The sequence below is a fragment of the Bufo gargarizans genome, chromosome 2 (genome assembly GCF_014858855.1).
Source record: "Bufo gargarizans isolate SCDJY-AF-19 chromosome 2, ASM1485885v1, whole genome shotgun sequence".
NCBI classification, from domain to species: Eukaryota; Metazoa; Chordata; class Amphibia; order Anura; family Bufonidae; genus Bufo; species Bufo gargarizans.
Genome location: NC_058081.1, coordinates 714280541 through 714297462, shown reverse-complemented (window position 1 = coordinate 714297462; position 16922 = coordinate 714280541). Strand labels below are relative to the sequence as shown.

General features: G+C 43.6%; 1 protein-coding gene across 1 annotated transcript in view; it reads left to right on the top strand.

Moving 5' to 3' along the window:
- ARHGAP33 (Rho GTPase activating protein 33) overlaps positions 1-16922 on the top strand; it is a 66303-nt gene that overhangs the window by 22436 nt on the left and 26945 nt on the right. The window lies entirely within an intron of this gene.

The following is a 16922-nucleotide window of genomic DNA, read 5'->3' as shown; positions in this document are numbered from 1 at the left end:
GTCATAGCAACGAAAAACTTTGCAATTAGGCCTTAAAGGGGTTGTCGCTTCAGCAAATAACATTTATCGTGTAGAGAGAGTTAGTACAAGGCACTTACTAATGTATTGTTAAATGCATAAATTATTGTTATTAATATTATGGGGAGCACTAATGGGGGCATTCATTCTGGGGGGCACTAATTGGGCATTAATATTGGGGGGAGCACTAATGGGGGCATTCCTTTTACTGAGGGCACTAATGGGGGCATTATCCATTCTGGGGGGCACTTATGGGGGCATTATTTATTCTGGGGAGCACTAATGGGGGCATTATCCATTCTGGGGGGCACTTATGGAGGCAATAATATTGGGGCACAAATGGGGGCATTATTTCTGGGGGCACTAATGGGGGCTTTATCCATTCTGGGGGGCACTTATGGAGGCATTAATATTGGGGCACAAATGGGGGCATTATTAATTCTGGGGAGCACTAATGGGGGCATTATCTATTCTGGGGGGCACTTATGGAGGCATAAACATTACCGGGGGCACTAATGGGGGCATTATTAATACTGAGAGCCATAATATGACATAGCGACTTAACACCCAGTTTCTTACACCTGGCCACACCCACATTCATGTGCTGCAACATCGCTGTCTCAGCCAAGTACATAGGGCCCCCGTTGCCCATAGCAACCGATTAACATTTAGCTCTTCATTTTTGTTTCCCTTGCTGCCTATATTGACCAGCCAGAGCCCTTGTCTCATTTCGTCAAGACAGTTTACAAAAATAAAAGCTGAACTCTGATTGGCTGATTGAAAAACAAGGCTTATAGGTGCCTTATCTATCCCATTTGAAGTAGATTATTTTCTTACTTTTGCCATGTTACCAAATATTGGGGGGAGAGAGTTATCAAAATTAGTACAAAGGGGAAAACATGGAGGATAAAGCTACAGTATATCAACCAATCATATTCCAGCTCTCATCCTTTAGAGGTCCTTTGGGTAATGAAAGCATTGACCTGATTGGTTGCTATGGGCAGCTTCTCTACTTCTTAGGAGAAGACCATAGCTACCAATCACATTCCAGCTCTCATCGTTCAGATGTCCTTTGGAAAATGAAAGGAGCAACCTGATTGGTTGCTATAGGCAACTGTTCCGCTATCTAACAAGTTTTGCTTGGTACATGACGCTTACGTTGTTGACATCTCTATACAGTAATTCTCTGATGTCCACCGGGCGATCTGTATGAATTTCTGTGTACTTCACAATCGCCTTGTTCAATGGTCTACGTGCTCGCCGCAGCCTTGAGATGGTCGCTGCCATCTTCTGTGTGTCTCTGTGTAGTTGAAAAGTAATTTCTCATAGTTTGTTCAGGAGTGATCTGTAAACCAGCGATGCCTTTAGTTTCTATAGAAACGCACGGAAAGAGTATTTAAAAATAGTTTCTGTTCAATGCGCAATCTAAAAGACACCACAGCATAAAGAGCGATTCCACTCGTCAATTATAAGATACAGGAATCATCCCAAGTCACGTGGGAAAGACGAAAATTATACGCTTTTCTTATCTTGGGCTGAAAAGGAAAATTTCACAATTGACAATTTTATTTAAAACATTTTAACCATTTGTCTTCCGTAGCCTCCATGTGTTTAAAGGCCCATTAAGACAGCCTTATGAACGGGTCCGCACCCGTTCCACATCCGTATCTGTAGTTCCGTCCCAAGGCCCCGCAAAAAAACGATAGAGCATGTCCTATTCTCGACCACAATTGCAGACAAGAATAGGCATTTTCTATAATAGTGCCAGCCATGTGCGGTCCACAAATTGCGGAACACACACGGGCCAGCATCTTTGTTTTGCAGATCCGCAATTTGCAGATCCACAAAACACTATGGTCGTGTGAATACACCCTAATGTGAAGGAGGCAGGGCAGCCTGCTCTTTGTGTTAAACCGGTTGTCCGCTTTCTCTTCATACAGCTGATCGGCAGGGGGTGCCAGGAGTCCGACCCGCGCCAATCTGATATTGATGACCTATGCTGAGGATAGGTCATCAATATATTAAAAGCGGACTAACCCTTTAAAGTGGTGACAGAAGACGAATAATAAAAACATCTGTACTAAAGACGAGAGATGAGCGAATTTCCTGAAATTAATATAGAAGTATAATGACTCGTTTTGTCGAGGAGAAATCATTAGGAGAAATAAAATGGTCGCCATCCTATTAGTACACAGAACCTGTCCTAATCACACAGCAGGACAAGTTACTTCACAACACTGAGGTAAAGAGCTGCCTCATCCTCCTCTCTACTTGTCAGGGCTTATGATCCTGAATACACCTGATCTTTGGCTCAATCTCTATAGGAATGGAGTTCATGAGGAGACATGAAGTACAGAGAAGACGTAGCGGACAGGCTGTGGTAATGGAGACTGCATACAAGAGCTTCTGCTTATTATCCACCCCTACCTCCTCTCTGTACTTCATGTCTTCCTATGAACTCCATTCCTACAGAGATTCAGCTGAAGATCAGCTGTATTCAGGATCCTAATCCCTGACAAGCAGAGCAGAGAGGAGGATTAGGCAGCACTATGGCTCATTGTGGTGAAGTAACTTGTCCTGCTGTGGCATTAGGACAGGTTTTGTGTGTACGAATAGGACGGCAGTCCTAATGATTGCTCCCCAGACAAAACGAGTCATTGTAACTAATGGAAGGTATTTGGAAATATATTTATAATATAGTAATATTTAAGTATTTTAATTTTCTTAGTTCCCAGAGAACCCCTTTAAAGGAGTTTTGCCATCTCGGACGATGGGGGCGTATCGGTGAGATATGTCCTACTTCTGGGACCCGCACCTGCACCGAGAACGGATCCCTGAAAGTGGTGGAGGGTGCACTGTGCATGCGCAGCTGCCCTCCATTCATTTTTATGAGGTTGCCGAAAATAACTGAGCGCTGGCTCGGCTATTTCCGTCGGGCCCATAGAAGTGAATGGGAGCGATGACTAGTCATGCACGGTGCACTCCCATTCATTTCTATGGGGAGAGCGATTGGTGGTGGGGGAATCCAGGGTCCTCCAGCCACCACTTTCCCCGCTCCGTTTTTTTTATATAGATGCGGATCCCAGCGGTGGGACCTGTACCTATTGGACAATGTGGACATATCCTAGCGTTATGCCCCCATTGTCTCAGATGGGAATACCCCTTTTAAGCCCTCTTTCACACAAGCGATACGGATTGTGTCAGGATCTGTTCAGGACATTACTGATGGTTTTCAGTCTTGTCTGCAATTACGTTCAGTGTTTCAGTTTTTCCGCGCAGGTGTAATGAGTCTTGGATGAGTTTTTCACACGCGTAAAAACCAAAACGGAAGAATGACAATCTACATCTAGCAACCATCAGTGAAACACGCATTGCATCCGGATTCAATCCGTTTTTCATGCAAGCCCCATTCACTCATATGGACCCAGAGCTGCGTGAAAAACGCAGAATATAGAACATGCTGCGATTTTTCCTAAGCACAGAAAATGAATGGGTCAGGATTCAGTCCGTATCCTATGCGTTTGCTTCACGCATTGCACCCGGACAGAAAACTCGCTCGTGTGAAAGAGGCCTAAAAGGTTTGTCCGGTTTCTGCAATATAGAACAGATCGTTACTTACCTGACTGCTCCCACGCTCCAGTTCTCACGGCAGGGCTCTGGTGACTACATGTCCACGTGACATCACTGCTGCATCCAGGTAAACAGAGCCCTGCTGGGAGAACTGGAGCGTGGGAGCTGTCAGGTAAATGATCTATGCTTTACTGCAGGCAGATTGTATATACTGAACAGGACAACCCCTTTAATGCTAAGACAGCATTAGTAATGTCAGAGTGACAGTGACCTATATTGCTAGGGGTAAGTGGTTGGCTGCAGCTGGTAACAAACAGCTTCTTTATTAACATGCTGTGGCGTGTGATTTTCTTAACAGATTTTCAAATGCTTTTTACCGTTAAAAAATGGTCCAAAAATGATCCCTTTTGGGGGAAAGATGTCTGCCAGTGTTTATACAGACACAGTCATATTGATGGCTTGTTAATAAGTGCTCCAAATATTTTTTGGGGAGTAGCAGCAAGTTTGATATTATTTTTAAGGAAATATATATTGTCCTGGAAAGTGAAGAAGCAATGACTTTTTACAAAAGTTGTCAAAAATTATCGCAGTTTGTTATACTGTGTAGAGTAGCGTTCCTGGCAGCAGCACAGTAGTGAATGTAATAAAAAAGCCAGGAGACGTGCGGCTGTGCAGGGGTAGTAATAGTAGGAGTAGTAGTGGCAGCAGCACAGTGTGGAACATGATGGACATGCCAGGAGATGTGCGGCTGTGCAGGGGTAGTAATAGTAGGAGTAGTAGTGGCAGCAGCACAGTAGCGAATGTAATAAAAAAGCCAGGAGACGTGCGGCTGTGCAGGGGTAGTAATAGTAGGAGTAGTAGTGGCAGCAGCACAGTGTGGAACATGATGGACAAGCCAGGAGACGTGCGGCTGTGCAGGGGTAGTAATAGTAGGAGTAGTAGTGGCAGCAGCACAGTGTGGAACATGATGGACAAGCCAGGAGACGTGCGGCTGTGCAGGGGTAGTAATAGTAGGAGTAGTAGTGGCAGCAGCACAGTGTGGAACATGATGGACAAGCCAGGAGACGTGCGGCTGTGCAGGGGTAGTAATAGTAGGAGTAGTAGTGGCAGCAGCACAGTGTGGAACATGATGGACAAGCCAGGAGACGTGCGGCTGTGCAGGGGTAGTAATAGTAGGAGTAGTAGTGGCAGCAGCACAGTGTGGAACATGATGGACAAGCCAGGAGATGTGCGGCTGTGCAGGGGTAGTAATAGTAGTGGCAGCAGCACAGTGTGGAACATGATGGACTATCCAGGAGATGTGCTGCTGGGCCAGAGAGAGGCTTACAAGCTTCCACCAATGCAGAGAGATCCGTCAGGCTATTCACTGCTGGAACAGACTGCCGGATCGCTAACACTAGTGTGAAACTAGCCTTACACATACTGTATAGTGCTATCAGTCACTGATAACACCTCCCTGTGTACAACTTAAGTTAGAAATAGCAGACATTTAAAGAGATATTCCAGTTACAACAAGATATCACCTATTCAAAAGATAGGGGATAACTATCAGATCGGGGGCCCATAACCTGTGGATGGAATGGATGGAACAGCTGGCTGGAAATCTGCACTGCCATTCCATTCATTTCCATTGGCGCACTGGAGTTAGCCGAGTACAGCTCTCCTTTGTACAAGAATATAACTACTATAATACTGCCTCCTATGTACAAGAATATAACTACTATAATACTGCTCCTATGTACAAGAATATAACTACTATAATACTGCCCCCTATTATGTAATTACTATAATACTGCTCCTATGTACAAGAATATAACTACTATAATACTGCTTCTATGTACAAGAATATAACTACTATAATACTGCTCCTATGTACAAGAATATAACTACTATAATACTGCTCCTATGTACAAGAATATAACTACTATAATACTGCTTCTATGTACAAGAATATAACTACTATAATACTGCTCCTATGTACAAGAATATAACTACTATAATACTGCTCCTATGTACCAGAATATAACTACTACAATACTGCCTCCTGTGTACAAGAATATAACTGCTATAATACTGCCTCCTGTGTACAAGAATATAACTACTATAATACTGCTCCTATGTACAAGAATATAACTACTATAATACTGCTCCTATGTACAAGAATATAACTGCTATAATACTGCCTCCTCTGTACAAGAATATAACTACTATAATACTGCCTCCTATGTACATGAATATAACTACTATAATACTGCCTCCTATGTGCAAGAATATAACTACTATAATACTGCTCCTATTTACAAGAATATAACTACTATAATACTGCTCCTATGTACAAGAATATAACTACTATAATACTGCTCCTATGTACTAGAATATAACTACTATAATACTGCTCCTATGTACAAGAATATAACTACTATAATACTGCTCCTATGTACAAGAATATAACTACTATAATACTGCCTCCTATGTATCCATAGCAATTATATGAATTTGGTTTCTATGTATCATTGTGAGCGGCAGATTGTGCTTTTAGATCTTTATTTGCATCGAAAACCTACAGCGCACAATACTATATTGTGTACCAGTCCTCATCATACAGTCTATAGCATCTAAGCTGGACCTGTTGGTGAGATGACGCGCGGTACTAGGGATCGCTCTACCCGGGAGGATTTCCTTTCAGAGGCTTCTGTCATAAAGCATTTGCCTGTTTTGATCCTGGGTTCACAGACATCATCGTACAGACATACAGTGCGTGTCCTGTAAGGCCAAAACATTAGGGCACACTTCGTCACCTAGGGGTCATATAAGCGTGGACACAGCAGGTGTGATCAAAGTGTCAGATGACTTCATATCCACCATAAATGGTGGCAAAAACTTGAGGTTAAACGTTATATAAATTGCAACCCCCAAAATGTTGTCTGCTTAATCACCGTAGATCCTGTGACTTCATTGCAGGCCTTTTTAAAAACTTGGATCCTGAGACACCTTTCCGATCTGCAAAATACGGATGGGGTCCGTGTTGCATCCGCGGTCGGTATTTTGCGGACATGTTCTGTCTTTTTGCAAAACAGACCTAGTAATGTGGAAAGTACACAGATCATCAATATCTTCTGTTCCGCAAAAAGATAGACTATGGGGGGTCATTTATTAAGACCAGAGTTTTAGACTGCGCTGGTGGTTGATCTGCTGAAGTTACGAAGAGGCGCCGGCCTGTACATAACTTCAGCGCATCCACTGCCGGTCTAAATGTAAGACGGCGTACTTGCTGGCATAGATTTAGAACATTTTCTACCAAATATGTAGAGAGGCGGTCGGCACTGCCCAGAGTGAACCATACACACACGTGGACTAATCCTGCATACGTTGGTTTGTGATCTCTGGCGGTGCTCAGCTGGTCCACAGCTTCAACCCTTGTTCTTGTGCAAGGGCTTTCCTATAAGCAGCCTTAGACCTCTTGCACACGAATGTATTTTATTTCCGTTCCGTTTTATTATTTTCTGTATGCGGAACCATTCATTTCAATGGTTCCGCAAAAAAAAAGAAAAAATACAGAATGTTCTCCGTGTCCATTCCATTTCTGTATATCCGTTCCGCTAAAACATAGAACTCGTCCTATTGTTGTCCACATAACGGACAAGGATAGTACTGTTCTATTAGAGGCCAGCTGTTCCGTTCTGCAAAATACTGAATGCACACGGATGTCATCCGTATTTTTTGCGGATCCGTTTTTTTGCGGACCGCAAAATACATACGGTTGTGTGTCCTTCTAAGGTTGCAATAACTGATAGGGATGAGTTCATTGAACAATCTAAGGAGAGGTTACCCTGAGACTGTGTGATAGACTCTGCTTATAGGAAAGCCCTTGCACGAGACTGAGGGGATGAGGGGAGCATAGACAGATTAGAGGTAAAAACAAAAGTGAGAGACCGGTTTTTACTTTTATTACACCCCAATCCTCTTATTAAAAAGGCCATTTTAAACAACTGCCATGTATTGGCCCAGGATGAGTCCTTAAAGGAGAAAACCCAATTTAATCCCATTATCAGTTTTAGTAGGAGTAGAACTATTAAGGATTTTGTTGTAAGAAGTCGCTTCTAAGAAGAGGACTTGAATTGGCTAGGGAAGTATACCCGACAAGGTAATTTTAGTTGTGGGCATTGCTCCATGTGTAGTTTTATGTGCAGACGTAAGTATCTTAGACAGGAGGGGTTAAACGTGTGGTGAGACACTTCATCTTCTGTAAGACACAATTTGTGGTATATGTCATGTTTTGCTCTTGTGATAGATTTTATATAGGAAAAACCATAAGATGTCTGCATGTGAGATTTAGGGAACGTAGAAGGTCCATAGAGACAAGAATAGGAGCATCTAGATTGATAGAACATGTACATGAAGGGAGAAATGATGTGTTGACATGTGCAGGCAGTGGCGTAACTACCTGAGTATCGGAGTCAGAGATAGATTCATACTTAGCCGGCATCCCATTCCCTAAACTTACTGTAACACAAAGGGACCAACTAGATCAACCTATTAGTTTAGAAGAAGTGCTACAAGCCATAACAGACCTTAATAATGGGGAATCTCCAGGTCCAGATGGACCTCCCAAGGAGGTATATGCTAGATATGCAGAGGTATTGGCTCCCCAACTGTTAGCTACATACCAATCGGCCCTGGGGACAAGGAAACTACCGGACTCCTTTATGGAGGCCACTATAATTTTATTACTCAAGATCCCCTTGAGTGTGGTTCCTATAGGCCTATAGCTCTGCTAAACGTGGATTATAAAATCCTGACCAGAATATTGGCGACCTGCCTTAACCAGGTAATCTTGTCATTGGTTCATCAAGACCAAACAGGATTTATGCCGGGAAAATCCACCACTGAGAATATAAGAAGGGTCCAGGTGGTTACGCAGATGGGCTACTCCCTAAATGTGGACTGGGCCTTGGCATCACTTGATGCTTCTAAGGCATTCGACTCAATAGAGTGGTCATATTTGATTGGATGTCTACGAGGATTTGGGTTTGGCCCCACAATTTCTTCGGTGGATTAATATTCTTTATAGCAACCCGGTAAGTTACATCATTTCTATTTATATGCAAATTACCTTCCTAACGTGCCCAAGGGGCTGTCCCTCTGGACGTTTGTGCCCAGCCGCGCCCATTATCGCCAAGCCCAGCGCTGCCCCGCTGTTAATTATTCACTGCTGTCCTCGTAGTCTCGCGCATGCACAGTTACATTACTTGAGGCTGCTGCCAGGACACCGCGTGGGCTTGGACGTGAGTAACATCGGTGCATGCGCGAGACTACGGCGCACTTAGAAAAAAAAAAGACAAGGACATCAGTACGGTAAATAATTAACAGCGGGACGGCACTGGGCTTGGCGATACACGGCACAAATAACCGGAGGGACAGCCCCTTGGGCACGTTAGGAAGGTAATTTGCATATAAATAAACAAGATTTTTATCAAAAAATGAAAGGACAGGTGGGGGTAAAAATTATATATTTTTAATTAGATCATGGAGACTGATAGGATGATATAAACAGCTCAATATAAAAAATTGGGCGGCATACAAAAATTTGCTGTGGGGCCCAGTCACTTCTAGCTACGCCCCTGTGTGCAGGAATAGAGAGAGTGCAAGTCCCAGATCGTGGTGGGGACAGAAACCGTATACGACTACAAAGAGAAGCTTCATGGATTATCGAGACAAATGCAATGGGACCTTTGGGGTTAAATGATAAGAACCATTTAGCGGTATTTGTATAGTTTTTTGTTTTTGTACTCTGTTTTATTTTGAGTTGTATTATGTAGTAATGGTGTTACGTAGCTGGCGTAAGGGTATTTTCCGTGTATGCGCCAGTGTCGTCACGTTGAGGCCTGAGGAAGCGCAGGGAGCACGGAGCGGCTGTTGCCTTTTGCTGTGCTGTACCCGCATCCACCGTGTTTTGACGGATCAGTAAAAGCTGCAGAAAGAATCTTGTTTTTTTTATCCACATGTTAGAACATTTTCCACACCTAAAACAGTTGTCGGAAATGATAAATGAGACGGCCCTGGCGGCTCGCCCCCTTTTTTTAAACCTGGCATGAGCTGGAAAAACTTACAGATTGCGGAGCAAATACGGTAACCTTTGCGCCGCAATCAGTGACGGACATATATGCTAGAAAACTGGTGGATATCAGTCAGTAAATGACGCACTATGTCCCCAAAATGCAGACCACGGACAAATTAAAAAACAATCGATCAGCAAATATAATGTGGATGACACACGGACTGCATCCGTATTTTATGGATCCGTTACGGTTCCACGACCGTGTGCAATGGGCCTCGTATGGATAAAAAAACATTTCGCCATATTTCTTCCGTATCGCAACTCGTTCTGCATTTTGCCAGTGGGGATGTTTTACATCTTGCAGTTCAAGGTATTGAGAGAGTATCTGTTTCTTTTCCTGAACAAAGGGGCCCAGTGAATTTTTAAACTAATCTTACAGGTGTCATTGGTTCTCTAATAATTTACTCCTCTCCCTCCAACTGTTTGAACAGCCTGGAAAGTGTTTGCGGACATCGTACGACTAAAAGTGCGCCCAACGCTTGAGAAGCTTCAGCAGCAAACTTTTCTGTTAATGTGAGTCCGATGTCCTTGGATCTTAGGAAGATAAAATGAAGTCCCTGTGTTCTTATTATCTGGTCCCTGGAACGATTTTATAAGAAATTAGTTTCAATACTGTTGTCCCTAACACGCAGAGCTACACCAGTAATGTACAGGAAGAATATACACCCGTTCTGGCTGAGCCTTATGGGTTCAACAGATGGGACCTCATACCAACTGCAGGAATTTTTGAATACGCATGTCGATGAACCCAATCTAGCTCTGGTGTGGGACACTCTAAAGGCGTTTCTACATGGGACATTACACTCCAACATAACATACATTAAAAAGGACACTAAACGCTCCGAAATGGTTCTAGAATCTCAATGCACCGCGTTGGAACAACAATACATTTGTCCTCCGACTGATGCCAACAGGACGGCTTGGCTCCAGGCGGGCAGACAATATCTTGCGGTGCCTAAAGACAAAGCTGACCGGAAATTGTTTTTCCTGAAACAGGCAGCTTTTGAGCTAGGCAATCACTCGGCTAAGCTACTTGCTCAACTGATTAGACATGACTCGTCCTCCTTGCAATTAGAGACCACATGGGGCAGGAATTCAACACTTAGGAGGAAATTATTCTCATCTTCACACGCTTCTATCAAGATCTTTATAGTGTGGTAATGTGCACATTGAGGTGTACAGTAAAGTCATGGGGAAGCAGGATAAAAGGGGTGTTGTGTGCACCGGGAGTGTGTCACCAAGGGGCCCGGCCTTGGTGGAGTAAAAGCCCTAGTTCAGGTGTCCACTAAAGTAGGTTGGGGACACCATATAGATAGTGTAGCTGGTTCAGCTATTTCAGGGCGGGCTTTTACTGGGAACAGGCAATGTGTTGGGTGGGTGCCTGTTCCCCATGCTCCAGTCCGGGACTTGGGGCATGCTCATGTCCAGGGATTCTATTTATTCCTGCTACTGGATCTTGGGTGTGGTTGACTCTGGAGTGTTTGGTGAAGTAGAGTCCTGGTGAGGCTCTGTGTGAGTGGTCTCAGCCGGATGGGCTGAGGGGCCACGAGACTAGGCGCTAGCCTGAACTTTGGTGGAGTGTGTTGCCTGTGGACAGAGGCCTGGAGGCTCTGTGTGGTCCAAGCTAGGAGAGCTGAGAGACCACGATTCCCCAAGAGACACTGGACTGGAAACAGTGGGGGTACTGTGCTCTGTACAGCCAGGAGGCTGTGGGACATTGGTTTAGAAAGTCACATGTGTTCACAGGGTGTGAACAGGGACTTAGGTGAGTCAGGGATCTCTTTGTTTAGTTAGAGCCCAGCCGGGCAGTGTTTATTATTTTGTATTATTGTTTATGTTTATGCGGATGTGCTGCAATAAAGCCCCGTGTTTGGACCTTAAACTTGGTGTCCTGAAGATATCTGTGAGAATGGCCCCCGAAAGAGAGCTAATTCCCTACAATAGCATAACAGTATCTGAGTCAGAGATAGATTCATACTTAGCCGGCATCCCATTCCCTAAACTTACTGTAACACAAAGAAACCAACTAGATCAACCTATTAGTTTAGAAGAAGTGCTATAAGCCATAACAGACCTTAATAATGGGAAATCTCCAGGTCCAGATGGACTTCCCAAGGAGGTATATGCTAGATATGCAGAGGTATTGGCTCCCCAACTGTTAGCTACATACCAATCGGCCCTGGGGACTAGGAAACTACCGGACTCCTTTATGGAGGCCACTATAATTTTATTACTCAAGCCTGATAAAGATCCCCTTGAGTGTGGTTCCTATAGGCCTATAGCTCTGCTAAACGTGGATTATAAAATCCTGACCAGAATATTGGCGACCCGCCTTAACCAGGTAATCCTGTCATTGGTTCATCAAGACCAAACAGGATTTATGCCGGGAAAATCCACCACTGAGAATATAAGAAGGGTCCAGGTGGTTACGCAGATGGGCTACTCCTTGAATGTGGACTGGGCCTTGGCATCACATGAGGCATTCGACTCAATAGAGTGGTCATATTTGATTGGATGTCTACGAGGATTTGGGTTTGGCCCCACAATTTCTTAGGTAGATTAATATTCTTTATAGCAACCCGGTAAGCAGGCTACTGATAAACGGAGAATTGTCAGAAAGCTTTCCGCTCTATAGAGGGACAAGACAAGGATGTCCCCTGTCACCACTCTTATTTGCCCTGGCAGTTGAGACTCTGGCCATTAGGGTCCATTCACACGTCCGTAGAATGGGTCCGCATCCGTTTCCGCAAATTGCCATTCGTTCTCTATGGGGGCAGGAATGGATGCAGACAGCACACAGTGTGCTATCCGCATTTCCGGAGCGCTGCCCCGATCTTCCGGTCCGCGGCTCCGGAAAAAAATAGAACATGTCCTATTCTTGTCCGCAATTGCGGACAAGAATATGCAGTTCTATTGGGGTGCCGGCCAGCTGTATTGTGGATCCGCAATGCACTACGGACGTCTGAATGGAGAAATAGTAACACTATACATGGAGTGACCATGGGAGAGCGAGAAGTCCGTATTGGACTATATGCAGATGACATGATCCTGTACATGTCCTCATCGGATTCGTGGTGGCCTTGATTGATGAGTTTCTGGATTATTCAGGCCTGAGAATCAACTGGGAAAAATCTGTTTACATGCCTCTAGGTAAGTCAGACTGGAAAGGTCCGTCCCATGTAGCTCAATTAAAGGTAGTGGACACATTTAAATATCTAGGTGTCAAGATCACTAAACAATACTCCCGGGCTATAGCACTAAATATTTGCCCCTTAATTGACCACATACGGAACTAATTTAAAAGTTGGCAACCGCTACCTAAATCAGTGGCTGGGCGCATTAACCTAATTAAAATGATAATACTCCCCGAAGTTCTCTATGTAGTTCAGCACTCGGAAACACACACACCCAAATCGACATTTAAAGAATTAGATTCTTTGGCTAGAACCTTCATTTGGGGCAGGTCGTAGGTCAAACTCAGTTTGGACACACTGAAAGGTCCCAAAACAGAAGGAGGTATGGCTTTACCTGACTTCTTTACATATTAGGCTACTTTCACACTAGCGGTTTTCTTTTCCGGCACAGGGGCTCTATACCGGAAAAGAACTGATCAGTTTTATCCCCATGGATTCTGAATGGGGAGCAATCCGTTCAGGATGCATCAGTTCAGTCTTTTTGACCGATCAGGCAAAAGATAAAACCGCCGCATGCTGCGGTTTTATCTCTGGCCCAAAAAAACTGAAGATTTGTATTAGTGCCGGATCCGTCCTTCCGTTCTGCGCATGTGCAGACCAAAAAAAAGGTGAAAAAAATAAATGCCGGATCCGGTAAGACGGATGACACCGGTAAGACGGATCCGGCATTTCACTTCCTTTTGATCAGTCTTACAAATACCATCAGTTGGCAAACGTTTTGCCGGACTCGGCAGGCAGTTCCGGCAACGGAAATGCTTGCCGGATCACTCTGCCGCAAGTGTAAAAGTAGCCTTTTTTAGCCGGTCAACTAAGGCTTATTAACACAAGGTATACGACAGATGATTTGCCTACCTCAGAGTACTTTTTAGCACTATACCTTAGTTGTGGCACCTTGTGGTTGGTTTTGGAGGGGTCCCCCAAATTCCAGAAACCACTGTTGCCTATACACAAACTGGGTCAGACAGTGTGGAAGGAAGCTAAGACATTGGCCAAATTTACCGAAGTAGTTTCGGATATACCCCTACGAGATAATCCATCTTTACTGCAGACGCAGGTGGTAATGGGAGCAGGCAGATGGAAAACGGCGTGGGGCAAAACCCTTGGCGATGTATATGATCTAGGAGTGATAATAATATTTGAGACTTTGTCACAAAAGTACAATATCCCGCGCACTTCTTTATTTTCGTATTTGCAACTTAGGACGTCCTTACAGAGCATTTATCCAGCCAACAGCACTAGAATCTCCAAATATCCACTTATAGGAGTTGTCAAAACCCAGGGCCCCGGAGGACTAGTATTGGCAATCTACTGACACCTAGTATGTGCAAAGATCAAGACAAATCCCCTTCCAGCAATAGATACATGGAAAAGATTGATACCCACTCCCAGAAGAGTCCATATGACTTTATTAGAATCTCACTTACATGTGTCACCAGCTGTGAACAACAAAATAACCCAACTTTATATCATGTATGAGGCGTATTTAACACCAACTAGGATGTTGAGAATGGGCAGAGCCACGTCCACGGCCTGCCCACCATGTGGAGAACTGGAAGCAGACTTTTGGCTTATGATGTGGAGCTGCAATCCAATAGCTAAGTTTTGGAAGGAAGTTACTGATTTTCTTCCTTCTGTTTTTACCGTCGCGGGTGGATTGCTTCCCTGAGATCTGCCTGCTGGGGATATTGAACGGACAAAATTGGGATCACTATAGGACAATATTTTTGAGGGAGGCACTGTTCATGGTAAGGAAATGTATTGCTCTGAGATGGTATAGTCCCAATACACCAATTCTGACCATGTGGAAATCACTAATCAACCAGATTTTACTTAGTACTAGTGTTCAAACACCGTAACAAACCACAAAAATGTTATAGAGTCTGGGGTCTCTGGTGCGAGTCACCACACACTATACGACCTCGGCTCGGGGTAACTTGGGTCGGATAGATTAGAGGGGTTGTCTGGTCATACTTTTTGATGCCACGCTAGACAGAGAAATAAGGGGTTGGGGAAAATGCATTGGCTGATTGGCATTAAGGGCAAAATGTTTCTGTATTATGTTTATTATGTACCAAGGAGCAGAAGAAATTGAGAAAATGGAAATGGCATGCAAGTTTACACTGTATTTGACAATAAGAGTGTTTGATACCATTGTTAATTTCACTTTTCTCAATAAAAAAGTTGAAAAAAAATATATACTGTTTTCCCCAGGGGCGGATTGGCCATAGAACATAAAGTGAAATTTCCCGATGGGCCGATGCCCAGGGGGCAGCCCAAGCCCTCCTCGCGGCCTCAGGTCGGGTACATAGGGATCTGATGCTCTCAGCGTTAATAAATGCTAATACTTATGCCCCTGGCTGACAGGGGAAAGTGCCCTCCTGCCTTCAACTGTATTGCCACCCTCAGGATGGGGATAGAGTTCAATGTTGCAGCAGGGGCGGTAGTATTTCATGCTGCACTACAGTATTGCTGGCCCTGCCTACTTATGTTGGCCCTGCTGTCTGTCAATTTGGACAACATGGGGCCACTTTAAGTTCCCATGCCGCCCTTGCGTGTTCCACACCTTAAGGAAAAAAGAGACAATGCAGCAGCACCCTGCAAATCAGATAAAGTACAACAATGCCATAGTCACATGAAATTATAGTGCTAATGCTACGCTTATTTATAAAGTGAGATGCTTGGCCAATGCATTTTGTACAAAACCATCTGAGCCCGTCTGCCGTACGTCAAGGCGATCTCTGTTAGACGGGTCCTAACACTAAATACTACCTGTTATGCACCATAATGGCCGCCATAAAATTCAAGGAGTGTTGGACCCACATGCATGCGGGGTCCACTCTGCCTTTTACCATTTTTGGTGTCATAATGGCCTCCATTACAAGGGATGCAGGTACCAACATGCATGCCGAGTCCACTCTATACCTTTCCTTGTGCCAGACAGCTTCCAATGAATGCAGTGAGAGCAGGCCACAGCTTTATACTGAGACTAATTAAAATCAGCCTATAGGGCAGACAGGATAATCAGGAGTGCACGACTCGCTGGAGTGCCACATCTCCAGCATTGTAAATCTGCAAAAAAAAGGGGGTTAGTCAGCACCTCCCAGTGCGCAGGTGCATGCTGCCATGGCAAAGACCTAGAGGAAAACCATGCCTTGGGATTCTCTGTTTTGCCTCTTATGTACAAGGATATAACTACTATAATACTGCTCCTATGTACAGGAATATAACTACTATAATACTGCTCCTATGTACAAGAATATAACTACTATAATACTGCTCCTATGTACAAGAATATAACTACTATAATACTGCTCCTATGTACAAGGATATAACTACTATAATACTGCTCCTATGTACAGGAATATAACTACTATAATACTGCTCCTGTATACAAGAATATAACTACTATAATACTGCCTCCTATGTACAGGAATATAATTACTATAATACTGCTCCTATGTACAAGAATATAACTACTATAATACTGCTCCTATGTACAAGAATATAGCTACTATAATACTGTCCCTATGTACAAGAATATAACTACTATAATACTGCCTCCTATGTACAGGAATATAACTACTATAATACTGCCCCTATGTACAAGAATATAACTACTATAATACTGCCCCTATGTACAAGAATATAACTACTATAATACTGCCTCCTATGTACAAGAATATAACTACTATAATACTGCCTCCTATGTACAAGAATATAACTACTATAATACTGCCTCCTATGTACAGGAATATAACTACTATAATACTGCCTCCTATGTACAGGAATATAACTACTATAATACTGCCTCCTATGTACAAGAATATAACTACTATAATACTGCCCCTATGTACAAGAATATAACTACTATAATACTGCCTCCTATGTACAAGAATATAACTACTATAATACTGCCTCCTATGTACAAGAATATAACTACTATAATACTGCCTCCTATGTACAGGAATATAACTACTATAATACTGCCTCCTATGTACAGGAATATAACTACTATAATACTG